Genomic DNA, 12,039 nt, shown 5'->3' with positions numbered 1-12,039 from the left:
CTAAGAAACTAAAAGAAAAGTTGATGGTGGTACAGATGCAGGCAGCAGGGAAGGGGGGACAACAGCAACAGCAGCAAGGGACAGGTACAGGAGGAAAGAAGCAGTACAGTCAGAACAAGGGTAATGAGGAGAGTTCCACCTTTAGACCCAGAACAGACATAGCTGCCTTGAAGAAAACGACTAGGTGCCACCAGTGTAACGAGGTGGGGCATTGGAAACGCGAGTGCCCCTACAATGTAGAGATAGGAGAGCAAGAGATAGAGGAGGAAGAGGTCCAGAGCGCGCCTACAAGAGGGGTGACGCCATACCAAGGAAAGGTGCTCAAAGGGGGGGGGGCTCCTCCCCGAGCCCAGTTCCCGCAACCTCCTCGAGTAGGGACTATGGGTAAGACCTATAGACAAATGCCCCTGTTTGTAGAAGGGGAAGAGTGCTATTATGTGGACCCATTAACCGGACAGAGAGTGGAAAGAGAAGACTGCACCCTCGGGGCAGCCTTGGAGGTGGACCAGAGGGGACCCTATGTGGAAGCAGAAGTAGCAGGGTGCCCTACGACATTTCTGGTGGACACAGGAGCCACTAGATCCACGATCAGATCAGCTGCAGTTCCAGACCTGCCCATGTCTGGAGAGACCATACAGGTGGTGGGGGTCGCAAACAGGAGAATAACCAGCCAATTGACAGAACCGGTACAGGTGAAAATAGGGAAGTACAGCGATGAGCACCAGTTTGTGGTTTGCGATTCAAGTCCTGTGTGTCTGCTAGGAAGAGACCTGTTGTGTAAATTGAATTGTACTATATATTGTACACCTCAGGGAGTGGAGGTATTGACCAATGATGATGATGCAGACTTCAAAGTTGCAAACTCAAGAATATGCGTGGAGCTGTATCCTACTTTAACAGTAGATGAGCTCCCCTGGGACTTGAGAGAGACAGTGGCACCAGAAGTATGGGATTTCACTGGGGAAGAGATAGGATTGGTCAAAGGGGTGGACCCAGTGAAAATTGTAGTGAAACCGCATGCTGAGTTCCCAAGAACACCCCAATATAAATTGACTCCAGAAACGATTGCAGGCATAAAACCCGTGATCGAGTCCATGATTAAACAGGGAATACTGAAAGAAATCGTGGGTAGTCCATGCAACTCCCCGATTATGGGTCTGCAGAAACCAAATGGGAAATTTCGGATAGTGCAGGACCTTCGAAAGATTAATAACATAGTCGTTTCGTGTTGTCCAGTGGTACCGAATCCATCAGTGATACTGTTTCAGATTCCATTCCAAGTTGAGTGGTTCACTGTGATCGATCTTTGTCAGGCTTTCTTTTCGATCCCTCTGGACGAAGAAAGCCATTTTCTTTTCGCATTTAAGCTGGAAAATCGCGTCCTAACATGGTGTCGTATCCCTCAGGGGTATACAGAGAGCCCATCGATCTTTAACCAGCTTTTGAAGAAAAATCTTGAAAGTCTAGTGCTGCACCAGAAGTCAGTTCTGGTCCAATACATAGACGACCTCCTCGTGGCGTCAGAAACAGAAGAAGCTTGCAGGGAGGACTCCATTGCTTTGTTAAATCACCTAGCTGCCAATGGGCACAAGGTGTCCCCGGGAAAATTGCAGTACTGCCTGACAGAAGTGCAGTACTTGGGACACAGAATAGAGAAAGGCAAACGAAAGGTGTCACCAGACAGGATAGAGGCGATCATGAAAATGAATGCGCCTAAGACACAGAGAGAGGTCAGGATGTTCCTAGGGATGGTGGGTTATTGCCGACAGTGGATCGTGAACTTTTCACTGAAAGCAAAGCCCTTGCAAAAACTGACGCACAAGGAGGTGAGCGATCCGGTACCATGGGACAAAGACTGTTTGATGGCGTTCCTACAGCTGCGAGAGGACCTGTGTCGTGCTCCGGCATTGGGAATGCCTGATTACAATAAACCATTTTTTCTTTACTGTTGTGAGAGAGAAGGTTGCGCGTTGTCTGTGTTAGTCCAAATCCATGGGAATGCCCGTAGACCAGTTGCTTATTTCTCGGCTACTTTAGACCCAGTAGCCGCAGCGTTGCCCGGATGTCTCAAATCCGTTGCTGCAACGGGTGTCAGCATTGAGAGATGTGAAAATATCGTCATGGGGCACCCGTTAGAGGTGTGCGTGCCCCATTCTGTTGAACTGTTGATGACCAGGACCAAAACACAGCATCTGACCAACAGCAGGCTCACGCGATATGAGCAAGTTATTCTTGCTGCAGAGAATGTGACCCTCAAGAGATGCTCTGTTTTGAACCCTGCTACCTTGATGCCACTCCCAAATGATATCGAGGATGATGATGAATGTACAGACCATGACTGCCTCGATGTGACTGAACTATGCACCAAGCCCAGACCCGACATCGTAGATGAGCCACTGACTGACCCAGATGAAATTTTCTTTGTCGATGGCTCATGTGTAAGAGACGAAGTTGGGCAGTTGAGAGCAGCTTATGCTGTTTGTACAATTGCTGGAGTTGTGGAAGCTGGGTGCCTGGAAGGAGTACACTCCGCTCAGGTAGCCGAGATTGTTGCCTTGACACGTGCTTGCTTGGCAAGCAATCAAATTCGAGTCACCATATACACCGACAGCCAATATGGTTATGGGGTAGTTCATGATTACGGGCAGTTATGGTCTCAAAGAGGCTTCATGACCTCTTCAGGCTCTCCCATTCGCAATGGAGAGTTTGTGCGCCTGTTGTTAGAGGCGTTGCAGTGCCCAGCAGGTATCGCAGTTGTAAAGTGCACCGCACATACCAGAAATGAGGACTTCGTTTCGAAAGGCAATAGATATGCTGATGAAGTTGCGCGGTATTGCGCGGAACAAGGGTACTCTTTCACAGAGGTGGAAGTGGGTGGAATAAATGTAAGGACTGAATTAGCCATGATACTGGAAACTGTTGATACTTGGGATGAACTGTCAAACATGCAAGAAAATGCTCCTGATATTGAAAAAGAAACATGGGAAAAGGCAGGATGTGTAATGGGTGAGTCCCATTTTTGGGTCTCAGCAGACGGCAGAGCAGTGTTGCCCAATGAGATGGTGAGTCCAATGGCTAGACTCATACATGGTCCCGTACACTTAGGGAGAGATGCTATGCTGAGAGTGTTTAGACAGACTTGGTACAATCCTAAGTTTAGAATAGCAGCAGAAGCAGTGTGCCAGCGTTGTGTGACCTGCCAGCAGCTGAACGTAGGAAAAAGAACACCAGTTGCACTGAGCCACATAGGAAGGTCTGGAGGTCCATTCAATAGAATGCAGATAGATTTCATTGAAATGCCAAGGTGCAACCGCCTCCGCTATGTCCTGGTGGTTGTTTGTGTGTTCTCCAGATGGGTTGAGGCATACCCTACACGTAGGTGCGACACCCTCACAGTGGCCAAGTTACTGCTTAGGGAACTCATTCCGCGCTTCGGGGTGCCGGCCTTTTTGGAATCAGATAGGGGAACACATTTTAACAGCGAGCTTGTGAAAATGATTTGTGCAGCTCTGAATATCGATCAGAAGTTGCATTGCAGTTACCGACCAGAAGCCTCAGGAATTGTGGAGCAGATCAATGGCACGATCAAGGCCAGAATAGCCAAAGTTTGTTCCTCAACGACCCTGAGTTGGCCTGACGCCCTGCCATTGGTTCTCATGAGCCTTCGTAGTACCCCAGACAGAAGAACGGGGTTATCACCACATGAGGTGTTAATGGGGAGAGCAATGAGGCTGCCATCTGTCCCAACTACTGCACTGTTAAATATCACAGATGATATGATCCTGGACTATTGTAAGGGGCTGTCTGACGCCATTCGTTCTGTGTCCCTTCAGGTGCAGGCTGCCGAGGTTCCATCGTGCCAGGGCCCGTGCCATGACCTGTACCCTGGGGACTGGGTCCTGGTGAAAAAACATGTGAGAAGAAGCTGCTTGGATATTCGTTGGCGTGGGCCCTTCCAGATCATCCTGATCACGAACACAGCTGTGAAGGTGGGAGGCCTGCCCAATTGGATCCACGCGTCACATACGCGAAGGGTTCCAGCACCTCGGGAAGAAACAGCTCCTCTCTCGGATAGACGTCCAGAAGAGGACCGAGAAGCCATAGAGGGGGCTAGCCAAGCTGTAGAGGTGCCAGCGGAAGCAGGGAACGAGTCTGACCAAGCTGAGGACGGTCAGTACAACAGCGAAACGGAAGACGCTACAGAAGGAGAAAGTAGCTGGGAGTACGAGTCAGACACTGACAGGTCTGACAGAGAGCGAGAACAGACAAGAAGGAGAAGGAGTAGAAGGGCACGTGGAGAAGCTAATTGGCCGCAAAGAAGGAGCTCTAGCCTGAGGTCAACTCCAGAGGTAACCCTTCCTCCGATATCAGAAGACTCAGACCCGGAAGAAGGTGCTCAGGGCGCTGAAGCACCCGACCGAAGAAGGTCAAGAAGAGTGCGTGTGCCTAACAGAAGATACTCCACACCTGAGTGGACATATCTGGCGACAAATGTCTGTGAAACCGGAGACAGGGAGGATCCGAGCGGTGGTGGTGTCCAGTTCTGAGCCCATTGTCACCGTGGAAATACGACTGTTGGTACCCGGAGTCGAACAAGAAGGGTCACTAACATTCATGCTCCCCAGACCTCCCCGCCTCAGCAAGTTAAAACACATGTTTCTTTCAGAATTGCAATTCCCCGACTTTGGTACAACGATAACAGCACATGAAGAGCACAATCTTCGTTTGGAAATACTGAACTTTGCTATCGAAGCTGCAGGAACAGGCTTGATAGTAGACTGTTAAAGGACTTTGTAAATAAAGTGAACAGAAAAAGAAGATTACCTAGCGCCCAGGAAGCAGAGAATTTTAGGGAACGTCCCTTGAGTTGATGGAGAAGGGCTAGGGTTGTCTTTATTGAACTGTTAAAGGACTTTTGCGAAGAAGGTTGTCAGCTTCCAGTTGTGTGGATTCTAAAGACAAAAGGATTAAAAAGAGACTGTAAAGGAACGAGAGGAAAAGAACTTTTTGCTAAGATAAGAGAGAGCCATATTGTCTGACGAAATGGAGGCCGGCACCCAGAACCGCAGAGCTAAATGTATAATAGGTACACTAATAGTAGGAGTGATAATATTAATAGCTTTAGTGGTAACAATTTCTTATGTAAAGGGACATGAGGAAGAGGCAAAGGTAACTGATGTGAATTCTGTAGAAACGCTTACACCTACTGTTGCTGGTGAGAAAAGGGAAAACACTCAAGAAAAAGCGTTATTAGCTGCAGAAGCCCGCAGGTTACACGTAGATGAGTCCCAAGGAGACTTTAGGTCAAATGCTTATGCTAAACTCTTATATGAATACGTGGATGCCATGGAGGTTAAGGATTGTTACGTCTGCATGCAGTTGCCGGCGTCTGTAGATGAAGGCATTCGATATCATCACCTCCCGCTGACATATGGCATTACATGTAGCTTATTGCTTAGTATATTTTATGAGAGAGATAGTTTTGAATACTATTTCTCCAATTATGATTCAGTGTTGCCAGAAGTCCCAAATTATAAGCAGATGAACAAATGGGATTACTGGAAGAGTGAAGACAGATTGGCCAAGTTCTTCATTCCTTGGATTACCTTAGATACTTCACATGCCCGTAGAAATAACCTGACATGCAAGGTGTCAGAAGTCGAGAAGAAGTTCATAGGGCAGGTGGATGATCGTTACAGGAGGCAAAAGATTTTGAAAAAATCAGGACAATGGAAAACAGATTGGACCGAGGAAGAGAAGGCACACAAGAGAAAGGGTAGTAGTGGTCCAATAGCTTTAGATAAAACGCAGAGAGGAAAGCTATGTCTTCACTGAGCCAAAACGTATTATGAAAATGTATACGTGGGAGAAGTCGACTGTGAACATGCTTTCAATATAGAGTACTATACTAAGGATTTCCTGAAGGGAATGCAAGTGATTCCAAATGTGTATTTTGTATGTGGAAGAAATGCCTACGTGAGACTACCTGACAACTGGTATGGATCATGTTACTTAGCAATTGTCTTCCCCAAAATATATCATGCACAAGACTTAGTGATCATTGAGGGCAAGACATCTTCGAGGGGAAGGAGAGATATAGGAGATGCAGAAATGGTTGGAGATGTCTTTGGAGCTATGTTCCCTCTTTTGGGAGTAATCCTTAATGATGTTAAAATTAGACGACTGGCAACAGTTGTCGACAGGTTGTCTGCCAGCACTGCTCAGTCCTTAATGCTGGTAGAAGGAGAGATGCAATCGATAAGGGCTATGGTTCTTCAGAACCGTCTTGCGTTAGATGTCCTACTAGCAAAAGAGGGCGGAGTCTGTAAGGCTTTGAAGGTCCAGGAATGTTGTACTTACATTCCAGACAATTCGAAGCCCCTTGGGAAAGTTATTAGGAACATAACTAATATTCACAAGGAGATCGAAGACTTGAGTAGAGAAAATGTCTGGGAAAAGGTGGGCCACGGAATGAGTGCAGTTGGAGGGTGGATTTCCACCTTAGGCAAAAGCTTTGTGTGGTATATACTAAAACCTATCATCATAATATTGATCTGTGGGATTATATTGTGGGGATTGGTGAGGGTATTCAAATGGTACAGAGCAAGAAGGTCAGAAAGGGCCCAAAGAGAACAGCTGCAGAGATTGGCTGCCATACAAGATAATCAGTACAGGAGCCTGAGGGCTCTGGAAGCGCAGAGACAAATCATGCCAGCAATAACTGCAGTTTAAATGTTAGTGATGACCCCGAGAGGTCATCAAAGGGGGGAACTGAGAGAGCGCAAACTGACCTAAATGTATGAGTACATCACACTTACCTGTAGTAAGCACAAATCATGAGGAGAAATGCCATGAGTGCTAATAGTATCTGTAATTATATTCTGAATGTATAGCTAATGTAGAGATTTAAGTAGAAGTGGAACTAATACAGAAATGTGTGACACTATATGATTTTAGTAGATGTGATTATTTCTGAATTCATGTCGTGTAGCTGTTAAAATGTAAGATGGTATGTGGTTAAACACAGAATGTGGTAGGCCTCAGGGCCAGAGCTAAAAGGGAAGGTGTTTCTTTTCACGACATAGATTGTATTAATGTTTTGGACATTGCATTAAATGGGCCATGATTTTTAGAGATGTTTACTGAATAATAGAATAAGAGTATTAACATGCTTTAATTAATGAAGAAGTTGAATGCTATAATCATGATGAGAAATATTGTAGGCCTGAAATGTTTTAACATTGATTTACACGTACATGTCTGGGCCAAGAAATGTTGCAAGCCTTTTTGGAAGTCTATGAGAGTTGGGTTCTTGGCTGCAGATGTCTGTCTGCAAGGAAAGGGGGGATCCAATTATAAATGAATGAATAGAGGTCTGTTCAGTAGACGGCCCAGACATGGAGGAGGGTTCCGGAATGTTTAAGGGGTATCAGCGGGCCGGAGAAGAGTCTGAGAAGCAAGGTCAACTCTAACGTATGAGGCCCAATACAAAGCATCATGGAAAAAGCCAGAAGCTACACCACGTGAGGGGCGTCTCGCAAGGGGCGTCTCAAATGTTGTTGACTGTTTTGTATTAGGGACAGCACCCCTGGGTGGAGTTAGAGCAGATACCTGAGGACCCTTTAGAGAGCGGATGGGTAGGCAGAGAGGGGTCATGACTGGAGAACTATAGGTTTTCACCAAGAGACTTAGAGTGAGTGACTTCCCTTGGGGGTCATTCACTGCTGACACCTTTGTTAGGTTGGGACTTGGTTAAGTAGGGATACCATCTAGAGCAGGGTAGGGACAGCCTAACCTGTGCGTTTTCCTCCAACTTAAATGAAGGAGAGATATGCGTCAATGCTGATAGCTTTATTATTCTTAGAACTTGTGTTAGTGATTTCCGTTGCTCGTCTGAGGGCTTTCCGAGAGCACATGTATGTAATTGGACCTGTGTATCTCGTGAATCTCATTCTGAGATGCCTGTATTTGCAGCTTATCATATCCTTACAATAAACTTTTGAAAGCTAGAAGTTGTTTGTGATCTTTGGGAGCAGAGTCCTTTATTGGGTGAACTGGTTTGGTAACAGGGGCACTTTCTTCCTCCAAGACAGGCAACAAAGGTTCAGTCGACCAGATCGAGGTTTGGATCAATAGTGATGAGGTATCGATCAAAATCTCGCCCTTCCAAAGGCTAAAATATTGAGAAATGCATACTTTCCCAGCTTGTTCGAGGTGTCTACCCTCCTTATGAACATCGCTGACGTCCTGCGAGCAGCAAAAAGCAGGCCATTGGGCGCTATACATCAGCTGAGTTTGGGCAATGGAATAGATCATCTAAATGCCGGACAATCTTAAGGAAAAATAGGACGATTGGAACAGTACCTGTATTTAAATGTACTGAAATACCAGTTTTCAGACTTACCAAAGTCACTGAGCACCGATTTAACTGACAGTGAGCTCTTAGGTCACATTATCCTCAATATAGCTGACCCACACACTAGTAGAACTCACTCCAGACGCTGAAAAGTAATACACAACATTGCAAAAGTAAATATTCCCCGTTCTCTTTAAACAAACCAATAAAATTGATTCCAAGTTAGAGGAGACTTTACTAGAGCCACTGCACTCTGCCAGAAATATAAATGGAATAAAAGCATGACTGAATACACACGAAAAGAGTAGTGTGGAGCGCACATGTGGTAATTATGAAAAAAAGTATTTTTCCAGACTAAACCTCATTGAAGAGCTCAACCTTGGACAGCATTACTTCCACATATGAACATACTCTTTTTCGATGATAGAGATAGAGCTGTAGGGGCTGAGGGTCTCCCAACAATTTATGAGTTGGCACTTGGGGAAGGGGCAAAAGTGCTGTTGCTCTGTCAGCTGGAAACCTTGCTACTATAAAAAAAAACCTTGCTACTATAAAAAGGTACGATTTAAGATCACCAGGAACGCATGGAAAATATGGGGCAAAATTTAAAAACATATGAGCATGGAGAAATTTACAAGGTATACACCTATCTGGCGATCATCTTTATGTCCCCCTGGGTTTTATGATACTATTGGGAAACAATGAGAGCAACTCGGTCTAAGGATAGTGGGCGATATCCAATTAAAACATCAACTGTATCTGCAATTATTTTGGGAGGCAATATGCTTCTCAGCCTGAGTGAATGTGATTTTTAATCCAGGTCATTCACAGTTACCCGAGGACTCGATTGCTGATCTCTACCTGACCTAAAATGGCGGAGGTATTAAGACATTGAAATCGCCCTGCAGTGCCTGACTTTATAATGGCAGTGTACATAAGATACCATATTTATCCTATCCTCGTGTTGCATTACAGGATTGTAAACAGTTGTTCTGCTATTTGTGGAGTCACTAAATTACTCAACTGTTTCCCCCGCTTTTGGCTCTACATACCAAGCCCAAATTGGTTACTAAAGCCCTGGAACCGACTGCTGGACTTAAAACAGGATCTCCTGAGGGCCTCAGCATCCTTATTCTCAGGTCCGATCAGCTCCGAATTACACTGGGTCCCGGCATGCCCTGTCATCACCTAGGACCGACCTGCCCTGTCATCACCTAGGACCGTGGCGTTGTGGCTGGCCTGGCCTCTCAATTCCTACTACAGCCCTACCCTCGAGTACGGCTTCTCCAACCTTCGCAAGTGCGATTGGACAGCTGCCCCTATGTCCCATCAGCCCGCTCTTTCAAGTCAGTTTCTCCATGAGATACACAATGCTGCTGTGATGTGGTGACCTTGCCTCTCTACTCTTAGAGGCCAAGTCTGTTCACTTAGTTCCCCTCACTTGGGTATGTAGAGTCCCTTCCCCGCTGCTGCGTAACTGACCCTTATTGTTCCTTAGGGCCCCACCCTAGCCAGCATGGCATGTCCTGGACTGACCGCTACTGGGGAAAATACATACACTCTGGTTTACCCACCCAACCTCTCTAAAACCACTCTAAAATCTTTCAAGCACTCCACCCTGAAAAATCACCCTGAGACACCGATCTCTGACCTGCGTTACAGTGCGGACAACTGCACAGTTATCAATTACCTCATCTTCCACTCCAGAAGAATCTCATCTTGGCGCAAAACCTTTGCACACCTCCTAAATGTACGGGCAACCAATAACATTCCATATGGCACTAAGCTTACAATAGCGCCCTCCACAACCCTGCGAGCTGACCTCACCATCACTCTTTACAAAAACGGCATTGTCCTGATCCAAGCCTCAACCAAAAACCTGAATACATTTGCAGAGCTTTTTACTCTCCTCAGAAACCATGTGGAAGAAACTGGCAGGGTAACTAACACCCGCCCCAATGAGCCTCCGACCATACTATCTAGTGTGACTAGCCACCCACAAACCACTCCTCTAAGGTTTCCCGACACAGTTCATCCCAACCCATCCAGCACGTCTACCGGCCTGCCAACAGAATCGTCCTTAGACCTTTGGTCTCCTCTCCGCTAGCTCCCCGATATTACTGTGAGACTAGTACGCCCCCAAAGACCCACGATACAAGTTGAGCTAGCCCTCACAGCCCACAAACCACCCCTCTAAAGGGTTCCAACACAGGTCATCCCAACCCCTCTAGCACATCTCCCGGCCTTGCCAACAGAATCGCCCCTAGTCCGTTGGTCTCTTCCCCGCTAGCTCCCCACTACGGGACTGGTATGCCTCCAATGACCTATGATACAGGTCGAGGTAGCCCTTCCACCTCTCCACCTATGCCGGTTGATAGCACTGCTTCTGAACCATTGACCCCTGCCCATTACCGCCTCCCTCTTGTATGGATCTCGAAACTCTGCACTCCAGAGCTGCCAAACTAACTCAGAGCATCCATATTTTCATCCTTGATCTATTGAACCTTCTTCACCTTGCAGAACTCTCCTTCGCTAACCTCAAGCCCCCGCTGAACTCATCCCCCCTCATTTCACAGAGTTCCCCAAACACCCACTTCCGCTTTCCCTGAGACACCTTCGCCCTCGCAAGCAGCTATGCCACCCCTCGGAGGAGGAAATCCTAGCTCTCGTCCTCTCCTACAACGCTACCCTTGCCACCCGAATCCGCTTGAACTCACTGAAAATGAAATCATTGCCATCCTCCGAGACTACAACTCAGCCCCAGCTAACCCTTGTCTACTTGACGTGAGTGCCGAACTTGCCATCTGCACGGTCACTATCAACCCCAACAGATCAGCTACCCTCCGCAACAGAAGCGTGGTCAAAAGCAACCTAGCCCCTGTTCACCTTTCCGCCCTGACTCCTGGCACTCCCTCCGACCCCTCTCTGTCGGGTCTCTTAATCAACTGCCGATCAGCATCTAAGCACACCGCCGATATTGCCGACCTCATCCTGAACACAAATTTTGACTTAGCAATCCTAACAGAATCATGGTTTAACAAATCCTCATCTCTCGGCCTGGACCTCTTAGTACCTCCCAACTACAACATTGTAAGGCTGGACAGGCAATCTAGCAAGAAAGGAGGAGGCATCGCTTGCATCTACTGCTCTAACCTTCTAGTCACAGAACTTCTGGCGGATACCACAGAATCATGCGAATACCTCACCCTCTCCATTTGCAGCAACTCCATCCAACTGTGTAATCTGCACATCTTCTACCACCCCCAGGCTGGAACGACTCCTTCACTGACCACCTCATGGAAATCATCACAACTAAGATTTCCTCCAATGCTAAAGTTTTTTTCTTTCGGTGACTTCAACTTACACTGGAATGATCCCAAGGATCCTCATGTCAACGCCATCGAAGATCTCCTGGCCGATCAAGCCCTGTTACAAGCCTGTTCACTCCCAACTCACTCGAAAGGGGCCACTCTTGACTGTATCATCTCCAAAGAATCAACAGTCAAGCTTATCTCTATAGACCCTTGTGACTGGTCTGAACATCACGCCATTACCTTTCTACTTCCTGGCACCCACAAATCAAGGGCACCACAACCGGTGATTCCTAAACGCTGGATCAGAGATACCAAGAAACTGGACCATAGGGAACTGGAGGTGCGCTGCAAATCTGACCCCCCCTCGCA

The 12,039-nt window shown here is 46.9% G+C and overlaps 1 protein-coding gene across 1 annotated transcript in view; it reads right to left on the bottom strand.

The window, feature by feature from the left end:
• The window catches only part of COL8A2 (collagen type VIII alpha 2 chain), a 453,570-nt gene that overhangs the window by 159,503 nt on the left and 282,028 nt on the right, over positions 1 to 12,039 (bottom strand). The gene's annotated exons all lie outside the window — the stretch shown is intronic.

This window comes from Lissotriton helveticus, chromosome 3_1 (assembly GCF_964261635.1).
Source record: "Lissotriton helveticus chromosome 3_1, aLisHel1.1, whole genome shotgun sequence".
In the NCBI taxonomy this organism is placed as follows: Eukaryota; Metazoa; Chordata; class Amphibia; order Caudata; family Salamandridae; genus Lissotriton; species Lissotriton helveticus.
Note: the sequence above shows the minus strand (reverse complement) of the source record. Positions and strands in the feature narration are given on the sequence as shown.